This window comes from Athene cunicularia, assembly GCF_003259725.1.
Source record: "Athene cunicularia isolate RWA chromosome 3 unlocalized genomic scaffold, athCun1 chr3_part1, whole genome shotgun sequence".
Classification (NCBI taxonomy): domain Eukaryota; kingdom Metazoa; phylum Chordata; class Aves; order Strigiformes; family Strigidae; genus Athene; species Athene cunicularia.
In genome coordinates this window covers 111,889,971-111,905,025 of record NW_020799097.1, presented here as the reverse complement: position 1 = coordinate 111,905,025, position 15,055 = coordinate 111,889,971, and the positions used below count along the sequence as shown (strand labels likewise).

At 48.4% G+C, this 15,055-nt stretch overlaps 1 long non-coding RNA gene across 1 annotated transcript; it reads left to right on the top strand.

Annotated features, from left to right (window-relative positions):
• Window positions 1-474: 474 nt before the first annotated feature.
• On the top strand, window positions 475-15,003 carry LOC113478270. Its single transcript, XR_003398027.1, has 4 exons — window positions 475-582; window positions 8,354-8,361; window positions 9,355-9,360; window positions 14,990-15,003. It is a non-coding gene; the product is annotated as an uncharacterized LOC113478270 (long non-coding RNA).
• Window positions 15,004-15,055: the final 52 nt, after the last annotated feature.

Below are 15,055 nucleotides of genomic sequence, written 5' to 3'. Positions count from 1 at the left end.
CGGCACTGGTGGGACATGTTCTTGGTGTGGCTGGGAGGGGTCTGGGTCACCTCCCCAGGCAGATGCTGACCCCTGGCAATGGCAGAGGGGCTTTGGCATCACCACAGTCCCTATTGCTCTGGAGACTGATCCCCACTTTCCTCTCTGTTTCCCCTGAAGAGGTCTGATACATGGAGTCTGGCAGCCCCTTTCAGAAGGGGTGGCTTTCCTGGAGACAGCTCGATGGGGGGGCCAGAGGGACAGAGCCACTCTTGGGGGGCAGTTGGAGGACGGTCCATGTGCATGCAAATGTGGGGTGTACCTGGCACCAGCGACGTGCTTTGGAGTCAATACACTGCCTTGTTGTTGTCCTTTATTCCCTCCTCCTCTACCCTTCTTACAGCCGTGGACAGAAAACCTACCAGCCCTGTGGGGAAGTCTCCAGACCCTCTAAATACCATCCACGGACTCTCTATCCCAGCATCCTCTTCCTAGAGCCACGGAGTAGCACTCTAGGGACAGTGACTCTTGGAATAAGCACCTGCAAGCTGTAAACGAAGCCCAAAGTGCCACCAACCTGTACCCAAAGTACTACCCGCCTCCGTCAGGTGCCTTTGGGGACGTGGAGACAGCCTGGTGACAATCTCCCATGGCAAATCGCTGCGCTGGGGTGTTCGCTCATACTGCCCAGAGGGACACTGTACATTCATTGGATTGGAAAGGGGTGACAGAAGAGACTCAGTCTTCCTTCTTTATTTTGTCTTTTTTTTTTTTTCCCCTCCCCATTGCTTTCAGTTTTTCTTTCTCCTCCTCATGTCCCTGAAGACCACTGGATGCAGGGCAGCAAATACCTCTGTCCCCAGCCATCACTTGGAGTGTCCCTGGCTCTGTTCCAGCCCAAGAGAGCCTGTTTCCTCCAGAGAATGGTTTCTGGCTTCCCCAGGCTGCGGCCAGACAAGCTTCACGATGAAACCCTCTCTGTCCCAGCCTTCCAGTGCCTCTGCCCCGGAGTGCAAATGGACCAACATGCCACAATGTTTTACGATATATTTTTATAATAACAAACCTTAATAAAAAGTGACTACCGTGGGCACATGCCACTGACCTCCTTCCCTCAGGATCTGTCTGAGCACCATGGCTTCTGCTGGTGTCCCCCAGCCTCAGGCAGCATCTGCGGGTTGCCTGTGAGCAGCTGAGAGGTGGGATCTCAGGGGCACTTGGCTGGGAGGATTTGCTCTGTGTCAGGTCTGGATTCGTGCACCCACCCACCCAGGGGGGGCCTGGTGTTGCTGCAAGCGCATTGCAGCCCTGCTCCCCGTGCCTAGCTGTGCATGCAGATTCACGGTTTCCCTCCATCAGGGGGGCCTATGGCCCCACGGGATGACTCCTGATGTTACAGACCAGCTCTGGACACAAGCAGGGAGGTGGACAGACACCCCCCAGCCCTGGGCTGTCTCCTACTCGCTTCACCTGGCCATGGGTGAGTGGGGGGCTGGCAGCAGGGCTGCCCCTCTCAGCCCACCCACCGGCGTTTGTTATCCCCCTCCTGTCCAGCCGTCTGGGGCGTGTTGAGGATGGGCTCCGCTGGGCTTTTGCATTCCCTGCCTCCACCAGCCGCTGCCATTGGCTTTAGTCCCTTCATTGTCTGGAGAAGGGGAAGGTCCTACAGCTGGGCAGGGAGGAAATATCCTGGCAGGAGAATACACGCCTGGGTTTTTGTAGAGAGTGTGTCTTTGTGGGAGGGAGTGAGTGAGAAGGATGCCAAATTTGACATCCCACCCCAGGAAATTATTTTGCCTTCAACCTCGGGGTGGCAAAGTTCAGTTTTGCCTCTGCTGTTGCAAAGCCTCTAGCTAGAGCTGGTCTTTGCATCTGACTACAAAGCACAGGAGAGAAAAGAGGAAATTTTAAGTAGGCAAGATCTGCCACCAAGCTGCCACTGACTACATGTTAAAGGATGCGAGGACAGACGAGTCACCTGAAACCGATGACTAACACCTCTGGCTAGTCTCCTGCCAGGTTTATCCATTTAAAGTTACATTTTAGTATGTGGCAGAGCAGCTTTGGAAAAGATGACTGACAGCAACTCTCTTAAAGCTGGAACACAGCACACATGGCCTTTCTGTCTGCCCCAACACCACAGCAGCCAGGGAAATACAACCCCTCCCAGGGAAGAGGGGAGCATGGGGACAGCCCAAACCCTGCCTTTCTCAGCACTCTGCTGGTCTGGAGGTCAGAGGAGCCCTTCACATCCCCAGCACTGAAACTTCACTGCTCATGAGCATGAAGAAACTTGTCTATCCTCTGTATAGGGCTCCCCTAAAGCTCTTCTGCTGGGGAGCTGGGAGAAGCTGGTTCCCCATGTTGAGCTCCTGCACTGTGGAGGGGTCTAGGTAAATGGGAATGCCCACCAACAAGGTGGCAGCCCATTGTAAAAAGGTGGAAATAGCCTGAGAATACTATGCTGTGTCCCATAGGCAGCTGTTCTGTTCTGCCAACCACATCTAGCCCTGCAGCATCTTCTGGTTCCTAAAGCCCTTCAGATGCTTCAGGGCTGGATGCACCCCAAACCCACCCGCCTCCCAGTGCCCCATGTTCATGCTGGTACTTGTTGTTAGCTGGGTTTGCAGCACCCTGCTCTGTGGGGACCCAGCTGTGACCCCTCTTCTCCCCCACCCCATGTGGGATGTGACAGCACTCCTGCACCCCACAGAGACAGGACCAGGGCTCTGATGGATATCTGGGATGAGTGAGACATGAGGGCTGGAGTCAGACCGAGATGTAGCATAGAGTCTGATCCTTTTAATTAGTGTCCTGCTGGGATGGTGCATGAGTGCCTGCTTTATTCCCTTCCAAAGCTGTCATGAACCTGCCAAAACCCCTGAACAACAACTTGATGCTTAGCATCCGCCACAGCCCCGTGGCAAAGACATCCTTTCACAAGCGTTTGCTGAGCACACGTGGCCAGAGGAGTGCTGCATGTGGGCAAGGCACCACACTCCAAGCTTGGGGACCCAGCCTTGGGGCTGAGATGAGTGGGGCTCTGTCCATGCCATGATGGGATGCATCATGTCCCACAGCCCCATCCTTGCGATGTTAGCACACCTCGTGTGGAATTTGCCACCAGAGGGAGACCCTATTGTTTCACAAACATGTACCAGCAGCTGGCCAGGCAGCCTCCACTTTCACAGCCAGGAATAGGCAGAAACACAGAGCATACTCTCAGCTGCAGCACAAACCTGCTCTTCTGCAGGTATTTAGGGTTGAGCTGTCACTAAGTACTGCCGTGACAATCCATGGGATGCTGCTCAAAGGCGGTCAGGCACGGGGAGCAGAATGAGGTGTGCTGCGTAACAGCAGAGTGGCTTTCATGCAGTCAAATGTCTGGTTTCTGTTCTTTTCTTGACTGTTTGACTGTCAGTAGCCTTTACTAAAAATGCAATTTTAACTATGATTAGGGAAAGGACTTTCTCATTAAAAAAAAACACTTTTGGGGGGGATCATTTCAGACAGTAGATTTAACTCAGGTCTTTGGAAGCTGTAGCTGTCTTCCTTTCCCCACCGTGATTTGCTGTGAGAGAGGAGGTTTCACAAGGAAGCTGTGGCTCTGTTATCCATCCTGACCAACGCTATCGCCGAGCTGGATGGGCTTCGTTTGGGATCAGCTGCCTGTGTGCATTCATAGACACACACAGATCTGCAGCTGCTCACCTCAAAGCCCGTCCCCACCCCATTTCCCGGCCTGGCAGCATTTCTGGTGCAGGCAGAGCAACTGAAAAGCAAGAACTGGTGGCTTGTCCCCATGCAGATCTGCTGCCGCCTGTTGAGTCAGGTTGAGGACATCACAACTAGGTGTCCCCAGTGGGGAGGGTTAAGAATAAACCTTGCCGAGTGAGAAAACACTCTTGGAAGCTGTGTCCCCCCAGGAGCAAGCCCCATGCTCCCCCCTCACCTGCTGCAAGAATGTGAGCCTTGTGACACGGGCTGCGTCTTGTTGGCTGTACAAACACCCAGATCAGCCCAGCCCAGTGAAGGGGGCACAACTGGACTTGGTCTGAGCAGAGGCTTCTGGATGACTAATGCATTTAAGAGTGCAAAACAGAGGTCCTGGTGCAGGTGCTAGCAATGGTCCAGCAGCAAGAGATGCTACTGAGATTACTGGGCGCTTCCAGTTAGAAACTTAGACATTTCCAGTTGAAAATGGGCATGTCTTTCTCCAGTTAGAGGTCCAGGATGTTTGGAGATCAAACCATGGTCTGAACATCCAAACTGAGGAGGGGAAAGCCACCCCTGCCCAGTGCTCAGCCTTTCCTTCCTGTGTCTGGAGGTAAATCGGACTGATCCCAATGCAGATGGCATGAAAGGGTAGCTTAGAGGGTCTGGGGGGAACTTAACAGGGGGTGGAGAAGGACTGGAAGTTGCTGGAGGTAGATAATTCACACCTTGAAACCTCCCCAGAGCTATAGCTAATACAGAATTTTCTCATCTTGCAAGGATGAAGACCTACTGAAGTTGAGAGGATGGCTAGTTGCCTCACTTGCTCCGTAATAAGAGAAGGGAAGAAGATGACATTTTTGACTGTCAAAAGAGGGCTGTGGCCAGCAGCCATTCTGAAGCAGCTCTGCCTGGCTTCAGTCTGGAAATCAGACTCTGTGCATATGCAGGTCAGTTCTCCAGTGAAAGAACAACCTCCAAAGTGCCTAGTGTATTGTTGATGTGTTGGGCTTTTTGCAGCCTGATGCTGGCCAGGAGCTCCCTGGCACCCCCTGAGCCAGCACTGAAGGGCAATCACTCCTCTGTCGGCCAGTGTGCAGAGTTTGTCTGCAAGACTGCTGAACAGCAAGGTGTTATTCTGCCTTTTGGTGAAGTCCTGCCTTTAGGCCAGTGGCCATGTGGAGAATCCTCAGGGGAACTCCATGTCCACCCCATGCACTTTGCTTAATCCATTCTCCATCAAAGAAAAATGCTGGGAGCAAAGACCCCACATAAATTCCAAAATAAAATCAGTCTCTTAAGCAGGGCAACATGAAGTGCTGTTCTTGCCTCTCCATGATCCAGACTCACAGCAAATTCCTCTCTGCGCATGCAGACTGACATAATCCAGATAAAATTGGACTTGATTGGAGCAGAACTTTTTGAGTTTATCAGAACAAAGCTAGAGGGTGGAAACAATCCACTCTGACACTTTTTCAGCGACAGTTTTGTCAAAATCAATACCATCCCTTGGAAAATGTCAATTTTGATGAAATGGCGTTTTCTGACAGAAAAAAATGAGGTTGAAACTGTTTCCATCAGTTCTACCTGCCCCATATATCTTTAGCACTGTTTTTGAGAGCACGGAGCAGGATGGAGAACATTACAGACCTCGTTCAAAGACCTGCACTTTGTTACTGGAGACTCGCTGGTGGAATACATATTTATTTTCTTTTAGCATGTTAAGAATGATAAAGATTTAAAACCATTGCTCTGGTTAGAAAGAAGCCATGCCATGGAAGTGGGGCTTGCAGATGTTTGGCATAAGTACAGGCTGTGGCTGTTCTCACAAGGTCTGCCTCCCCATCGCCCGATGCTTTGGACTGTCCTCTGCTGCTCCAGACAAGGTCCCCGCACGTCCCACCTTAATCCGGTGTCAGCATGGGGAGCAGCCTGGAACAGGAGCTGGCTGGAGGAGAGGTGGTGCCCTCAGAGATCAAGTGATGCTGATGTTAGTCCAAGAAGAATAGATCCCCTTCATCCTGTGTAACCCCAGGTGTCCCATGTCTGTGCTAGCGAGCCCAGGTCACCAGCAGCAGGTGACAGTCAGACTTTTGCTTGTTGTTAAGAGCCAAATATTGATGGGCCTAGAGATCCATCTGCCTCCCTGCTCTGGCTCTGACCACAGCAATGGTGTGTATAAAGGATATTTATGGCGGAATAAAGTATATAAAGGATATTTCTGCACACATACATACACACAGATATACTTACATGCATATATATACATATACACATATATACATATATGGACACTAAAATGAATGCATCTTGGACAGTCTGTACTCCAGTCCTGAACCAAATAAATAAATAATATACACATATATACATATATGTGTATACATATATCTAGACACATGCATATATATACATATATGTGTATATACACATATATCTACAAATACACATACACACACATATATACACATATGCACACAGATCCAGTCCCTGCCTATGCCAGCTTGTGACAATTCCTGTGCTTGACTCTGTGCACTTTGGGTCTTCCTGTTACACCAGCAGGAAAACACAGATGATCTTGGGAAATAACCAAAGAAGAGAAACTTTAGACTGATGATATATAATTGCGAAAACTGTTATTTTTCTAGACTGTAACTTCTTTTGCTTATGAGGAATTTTGTTAAGGCACCTTCTCTGCAGCATTCTGTTTGGGTTTTTGTGTGTGTGTGTGTGTGCGACCGTGTTAATAACTCACCCTGGAAGGCCATGGACACCTGGTTAAGGAGTGGTGTTGGAGATCACACTGGCCAAAGATCTGGCCCTCAGACAGGGGTCAGTTTTCAGTAAAAACTAGTTAACTTTGAAAACAGCCACCAGCATACAGTTTTCAAAATTGTACTGGTTCAAATGTTTGGGGTTCTTTGTAACTAAATCCTCACCCTCTAGAGCATTTACAGGTGAACACACAAGAACAAGTGCCCAGCTCTCACTGGCTCACAACAGAAGCTGAAAACCAAACCATCATTTGAAAATTTATAAACCTTCCCACAATTGCTGAAGTAGGTTTTGAAAAATGGGAATTTGATTCCCAAATCACTCAGGCACTTCATAACATTTCCTCTTGATAAATAAAATTTTGGGCACTCAGTTTGTTTGGTTTAGGTGGGGGACCAGATTGGACCCAGCCTTGCCCACCAGTAGATTGCCACTGATGCCAACTGCTGCAGAGACCCTCCTCGTAACCCTTCTTGGCTGCTCACAGTCCATGGCCAAAGCAGAAAACATCCCAGCTCAGGTCCTCATTTCGCAGCTTGAGATGCCCAATAACTGTCCAAAGCCAAATGAGTCTTCTAGAAGAGACATTGAATTATTGAGAGGGTACTGAGGTTAGGAGCCACCAGGGTAATGATTAACTCTTACACTGCCAATACTTCCTGGGGAAGCATCCAGATCTTGTAGGTCTCTGGGCAGAGTAGGAACTCAGCAGGGTAAATAAAATAAAATGGATACTAAAATGATTGCATCACGGGCAGCCTGAACCAAATGAATAAATCAGTTTATCCTCCCAAGGAAGCCTGTGTGCTGGCAATTTTCATCCTCCTCCCAGGCAGTTCTCTCTCCCATCCCTTTAGTTTGTGAGCTCAGCTAGAATGCAGCCAGACCACAGGTAAAGCCCTGCTGGCACGTGTAGCCATGCCTCACAATCTCCAGAGCTTTCTACTCATCAGCTTCTCACTTCCTCACCTCCCTGCGCTGTAACGAGGCTATGGCAGATGTGTTTCCCATGCCAGGGGCTATCCCAACATATCCCTGCCCTGACAGTCACCCAGTCTCATTTGAATTGCCTTAATTAACAGCAAATATATTTGACAGAGGGAGAACCCAAACATGTGAGGTGATGAAATCTAGACGTGTCTCAGACAAGCGTTGCTAAAAACGCTGATAGTCAGGGACGAGCTTTACACTACCCAGGCTGGGTTACAGCCCCTAAAAGCTCATGCCTCTGAAACCTGGCCTCCACTGTTGGATTCCTCTTCCTTGGGCTGTCCATCTCCCTGGCAGCTCCGGTTACAAACCCACCTCCCGTGTGCCTGTGCTGGCTGCTCTGTGCCAGAAAGCCAATGCCTTCACGTACCGAGCAGGATCTCTGCCTCACTTCAGGCAATCCAATTTTGGCATCCCTGCTTCAGCATTCCCAAGGTAGTTGTTTTTGATAAGGGATTTGTCTTGGACAGATATCTTGAATGGCTTTGAAGAGTTACAGCCGCCTTAAGCTGTTTCTCTAACTGCCACTCTAGAAAGTCCTCTCTGTTTTTTCTCCTGGCCCATGACAAGAAGCACCAACAACACATACATGTAGATTCTGGTTGTGAAGCAGCATCTGCTGCCGCGTGCAGTGGATTTAACCTCCTGTCTGTCCCCTGCCACAGTTGCTCCTGCCACTCCAGGTCTCAGCAGCAGGACCAGGCTCTTCTTCAGAGCTTTGCATAGCAGCAGTACACTAGCCAACGCTTTATCACCTCAGCTCCTTGGAGAAGCCAAAATGCAGCTTCCTCATTACTTCTGAGCAAGCTCAGAAGAGAGCTCTGAGTGAAAACCTAGCCTCTTTGGATGCCAATGGGAATATTGGCATTAGCTTGAGGAAATCCAGAGTTTTCCCAAGAAACTGTGGTAGTGCCTGTCACCCCAAGGAGATCCTTCACCTGGTGCCTGCTTGCTGAGTTCTGTCCTTCCCTGTGGGGCAGAAATCTCCAGAGCCCTCAGCTCTGCTGATATAGCTCCTATACGGAGCGACACAGCATATTGCTGGACCAGATGTGTTACCCAGAGAGTTCCAAAGGTGACCGCGATAATCTCTGCAGTTGTAATTCTGCTCATGTAAGCCCCAGCTAACATCGGCACCTAGTACAGCTGCAATATTTATGTTGCTTACTTGGTATCCAAGACATCCGGCCTGATAGTGAGAGGCTGGAGAACAGGCTTTTATTTCCTGGAGGTGCTGAGAGACATTTATAATACGAAGCTTTAGAGAGAAGGTAGCTACTAGCATCAAGAGTCAGTCTGTGGTGTGTGGAGGTCAGCAATCACCTGGGCTCAAACCAAGCATGGCTACAAATCCACCATGTGCATTAGCCTTTATCTGAACACTGTAGTTATGGGATCTGAAAGATTTTTGTAGGCTTTTTTTCCTTTGCTGCAGGGCCTCTGGGACTGTGTACACACCGTGCGCAAATCTGAGTTCTGCCTGCTGCGGACAACTAGAGAAAACATTATTTCCTCACTGGATTCCAGGGTGAAGATGCAAACCACTCTTTTCTTCATGATTCCCCAAACATATAAGCCCCAAACCTTGCTACAGCAGTGAGATACTCACGGAGGTGATCCAGGGCTGCATTGCCCTGTTGCAAGGGCACAACCTTGGGGCCGAGGCAGCATTCCTGCAGGAAGTGAGTTATGAAGATTGCACTCGATAAGAAGGTGTTTTCCAGAAAAGTGTTTATAATTTTGTATTTCATTCTATCTTTTTGGATCCTTCCTTCCCCAAATTGATTGATTCAGGAGAAGATCTAAAAGGGAGCAGCAGTGTCAGAATTTTGACAAAGGCTCCCCTCAATAATTTGTAGAAAGCTGGTGACGATAAATTGAAGGAAGAAATTTCCTGAGCCCTAAGTATAGCATTACTCAGCCACCAAGGAGCACTGTGGTTTTTGGTCTCCTTTCAGAAGCATTGTGTGTCAATGGATTTTGGAACAAGTTGGGGAAGGAAGATCAATGACTTGAGCAAAGATGGCAAGTCTTCTGTTTCTTGACTTGATACTACAGATATGAATGTAATATTTCCCTTGGGGAAAAATATCCCCTCCCTCCTACCCCCCATCCTGCAGTATAAATACGAAAGTATTTTTTATCATAAAGTTATATTAACCTGGCAAAGATGACAAAAGCTTTCACTGAAGCTCTCCCAGAGATAGCACTGTTTTGGCATAAGGTTCTCAGAAAGTGATGTCATCTTGAATTTATATGCCAGAGTTTTCCCTTTCTTCTTCAGATTTGTGGCAATGTCAAAGTTCTTCTCTAGAGCAGATCTGGTTTTAATATTTCATATTTACGTTTTTCATTTTGGGGCTGGCTGAAACATCTTTTGGTTTCAACCTTGCAGATGCTTACACACATGCAAAGCCCTAAACTCTTAAAGAGTTTCTTGAAGAACTGAGGGGCTAATAGAGATTACTTCTAAATATACATAGGACTAAAATTTTTTTTAAACATGAAGATTGCAGAAATCCATGCAGCTCCAGTGAGACAGTGAGGATGCATCTCTTCTCATGAGCATAAGATCTAACAGCAGGTACTTTAATTTTATTATAAAGAATGTTTCTGACAAAGGTCTGACAGATTTCCCTTCATGGTTGGTAAAAGCCAGCAAGAAAAGAGCAAGAAGGTGTTACTTATCATGTAAAATTTCACATAGTCTTTAGAGGAAGATGAAAACAAGGCTCCATGGTTGCTATAAACTACAAAGCAGGTCTGCTCTGAGCACAAGGGTGGATTTGGAGGGTCAGAAAGCAGATCCACCTGGGCAGTCCTCACAGGCGAGTGCAGGAGAAGGTTCAAGGAGCACCCTGTACCTCAGATTGCCATTAAAAAATGCCCTTAAGAGCTGTGCTGTTCCCTGCCCACTCTCCCCATAAGACCAAGGCAGGGCTTTGTGTCTGTGTGCCATTGCCAAGTGCAGCACACAGCAGCCAAGCCCTGCCCGCCTGTGTCCTTGGTGATGCTAATTTGGGTCAGGCTCAGCCACCGGGCAGCTGGTTTTCATGACAGGTGTGAAAAAGGAGATCTCCCTGAGACCACTTGCTCAGGCAAAAGGGACTGTGATAGACAGAAGGTCTTCGCACAAGGAAGGGGATGTGGGAGGGATTGATGGGCAGGGTTGGTTTTGTAAGCCTTGGGGAGTGGCCTTAAAATAGTCCCTGCTTATTTCTTAGGAGCTGTAATTGCCTCTGCTCTGACCCAGTGCTGTTTCTGTGCCCCTTCCCACAGGGAAGACCTCGCTTTGCCAAAAAGGAGATCTGGCCAGCTGATCCCAGCTGCGGTGGCCTTGGATGGACCTGCCAAACCTCATGCACTTACATAAAGTCCCAGGGCCACTCCTGGGGTGTGCAACACCCAAGGGCCAGCCACGGTCTGTCAGGCTCTGATTGCACCCATGCTCTGTGGGGTGGTACCTGCCAGAAGAGGACTACCATTTGCTGTAGCCTTCTTCTGATCCCACTTGACCCCCAGAAGACAGCAGGTTTGTGGAGATGTGCAGGGCTTGGATCCAGAACTCCCTGTGTCGCAAGAAGTGAACCCAGCTTCTCACACTCCTTGGGCTGCAGTTTCTGCTGGCCCCTGGGGACTCACCCATGGGAGAAAATAACTGGGCGCACAATATAAAACAGGGTGTGACCCAGGCAACTGTGGACAGTCTTGGTTGCAGTTGTGTTGTGCCATGAACCCCCATCCTTTTTCTGCAGAAACACTACCAAGAGAGTGGGGTATTTGTCTTTTTTCCTCTCTGGGTTGCCAAAGAGTCATATTTTAAAGTCAGAAATACTTGTCAGCATCCTAGTATGACCCCCAGAACCAGTGACACAAATATGACGAGAAATTAGGTCAGATTACAAGTGGGGCCACTTCAAAACCTCTCCTGGAAAACCAGAGTTTTGAGGAAAATGAAATATGCTGAAAAAACCCCGCCACCCAACAAACTGCTTCATATTCTTCTTGAAAGTGAGAATAAAATATGCTCTGTCAGGAACTTGATCTTCTCCTTGCTTTTGGCAGGGGAGTGGCATGTATCCTGCCTGTGTGCATCCTCATGCATGCCTATCACTTTTCGTAGTCACCAGTGGAGTCAATTAGTGACCTCCAAAGTCAACGAGCACAAGCCACTTCTCTCAAAGCCAAGCTGTACACCTGGAGTCTGCAGCAGAGATTCCTGTGTCTGCGTAGGCTTGCAGAGGCACTTAGGGTTTGGCAATACGTACATGAGGACTTCCCAACCTGGGTCCTGGGTGGCAGGATGTCCTAGAGATCCCCAGTGAGTCTGAACATGAAGGTAGGAAACTGCTAACAGTAGCCACCTGTGTGTCCATGAAAGGATGGTCTTACGAGAGGGTTGCTGAATTTCATCTGCCATTTTACTGCTGGGTTGTTCCCAAGATCCTTCCGTGGTGCTTTGCCCAGGCATTTGTTTTTGCATTTGCAGGGTAGCTCTGCACAGACCCTGCCATGCCAGCTTGGGCAACGCAATTAGGCCAACCAGGGACAGAAGAGGACAAGGAAGAGTAAACATGGTGTAACGGAAACAGCCTGGGAGGGCAAAGCACTCTTCCAAGCCCTCATCTGAAAAACACGTTCACGAGGATGGCTGCGTGGGAAAAAACCTTGCATTGTGAAGACATTAGTCAGTGAGCGTTTGATGAACTTTGGTTCCTGCTGCTGAAGCTCCTCAGAGGGGACCTGCAGGCAGGTCTGCTGATGGCTTCACCCAGAGGCTGTACAGCTGGCTTGAGCTCCTAGGACTCATGTTTTCACTGCGGAAACATGTGTAGGTGCTATAAACACTATACAGCGAGCCAACAGGCTGTGGCTCGACTGCACTGCTCAGTGAGGAGAAGGGCCTCACTCGCCTTTCCGCAGCACCCAAGGTGTGTCTCCATCCTCGGAGAGACCCTCCGGTGCAGGCGAGGTAGCCCGGTCAGCCTTCCCTTCTCTGCAGCAAGAACAGAAAAAGGTCCCAGAGCCAGAGTTGTCAAATTTCATCTGACTCTGGGACTGAATTTCATCTCATCTCCGAAGCAATAACAAAACATCATTTTTATGAAAAGTTGTCAAGAATCTAATTGTTTTGCAAACACTACAGATACCTCTTCCATTTCAAGGAACAAGTGGGGTTGCTTTTGGTTTTGGAAGGATTGAGTAAGCATGAAGATTTCCAAACTTGCTCAGATACAAAACACTATTGTTATATGGTACAGTGAAACAGCTGTGGTTTATAAGTACCATTAATGTGAAACTTTAACTTAAAAAAAACCCCAACCCTAAAAAAAGTTAAAGGAACAGAAAACATTTCATCCATACTAATGTGAGGTTTTAAACATATAGGCTTTTAAGTGAATTGGCCATAACCACAACAATATTTTGGGTCTGACCAGAGCATATATTGTATGCAGATGTTAATTTGGCATTTGCATGCATACACAAAGAAAAAAAATCTTTTCTACATGTTTTTTTTCTTGAAAGCATTGCGATCTGGAGTCACTTTAGCTTTACAAACTGATTATAAACACTAATTACCTGAAAACATGCTGTTTGGCTTAATACGTGGCCTGTAGACTTAGGTTCTGCTTTATAAAAATGCAGAGTTTAGCCAGCATGTTCACCCCTCTATATATAGATACAAACATTTATAAAAGCAGAATGTTCTGATTTGTACAAAATCCAAATTCCTCTGTTAACCCTCTCGCTCCCATTTGTAAGCATTATGTGTCAGGTGAGGCTATAATAGTTTGGGGGGAGCATTACATGTGTTTATGTGCTTTCTCTGTCTGTGGAGGTGCTGGCTGCATTGGAGGTGTCAGGTCTGTGTGATGAGAGTGTCAGTGCTCTGCTTGCACATACGGCACCCCTGCTACAAAGGCTGCTCAGTAAACATATGGAGAAAATGCTGATCTCTATCAATACAGTCATCAAGAGAGCTGATGGTTTCTGAAAGGAGGTACCAAAGTCAGGCAAACGAGTTTCCCACCTGATTTTCCAGTGATGGTTTCAGAGGCATTTTTGAGGTCAATTATTCTGAAAAGACAGAGTACTCAGGGGAGCAAACTCTGTATGGGAAAAGGCAGAGCCCACAATTGGGACTTGGCTGTCCTGGTGTTCTGACCCTCAGGAGGTTATGAAGAGGGGCTCCAGCACCGAGCATCTTGAGTGTTGCTTCAGCCGTATTGGTATCTCCTTGGCCCAAAATGAGGAATACTGGGGCCAGACCTTCCCCCAAAAGCTGTCACTACCTTCTTTCTCATTCTTTCTGCTCCACAGACTGAGGTGGGATGGAGGTCCTGAAGGCCACCTTCTCTGACAGCTCTCTGCTGTCCCACCAACATTACTTGCAACTATCCCGAGGATGTGAAGGCCGTGGATGGAATAAAACATATATTGTTCTGCACTCTGAAAGAAATTATATTTGTGGAGCACACTGCTGCTCAGGATGGAGGTCTTCGACCTTGGGAAATGTGGAGTGAATTAAACAGTGGTAGCCAGTTTCAGGGTAAAATGAAGAAAAATTAAAAGAGGCAATGTTAGGGGGGAAAAAGCCTTATTCTTCTAACTGAATCTTATATTTTCACTGGCATTAATACCCAATTAAAGCAAGCCTTACATTCAACTGGCCATTTCAGTATTTACCTTTGTTGTCTCTTTCCAAAGGTGAATCCTCATCCCAGCTTTAGCTTTTGCCCTCCATAAATATCTCCTCCCTAGAAGCTGATAGCTGGTGATTAAACGAGCCTATTTGCACTCTCTTAGTTTAAATGACAGCTATTCCTACACTAAAAAAAAATTGGTAAAATTGCATGGTAATGTGGAAAACGTCACTGACTTAGGAGAACAACTCAAGGACCTCTCTCCGTGCATGGCAGGAAGTTTGCTTGGCTGTTGCCTGGGCCCTACAAGTCACTGGTGAAAGGAGCTGGCTGTGCCAGTGCTGGCAGCGCCGAGCTCCCCAGGCAGGAGGCAGCTGGGCGGGTGGCAGGCCGAGGCAAGCTGTGGTCAGTGCCTTTGGAGCCCCTCATTGCACAGCCACCCAAACCCACGGGAGGACAGGAGCCGTGCAGGTCTGCCACCAGCTGAGCAGAAGAAATGAAGCTGGCAGCTGAAGCTTTTATAGCCGTGTGTCCTCTGGCGCTGTTTTGTTAATAGAGTTATGCTTTGCAGTTAGGGCTGCAGTCTCAAAGGGGAGGGAGAATACAGATCTAAGCAGGACAGACCCACTGCGCTGCTCCTGACACCTACCATCAGAGCTCAGCCTCCAGATACTCATCACAGCCCGGCTCTAGCCCTCCGCCGAGTCAACGGGCAGCTTCCCAGGTGAGCTCAGGGGGGTGTGGAGCAAGCCTCACTTAACTCTTCATTTAGTCTTCTCCCCATTTATTTTCCATGTTTGAAATTCCAGAGAGGCTCAGGCTATTTACACTTTCAGCAAGGCAAGCTGAGGTGCTCTCTTGCTGCAGAGCGTGCTGGGGAGGGTTTGGAGGTGCCACGAGCTCCCATCGGGCTCGCTTGCCATCACCTTGAAAGCACGAAAGGCATTTTTGGTTGT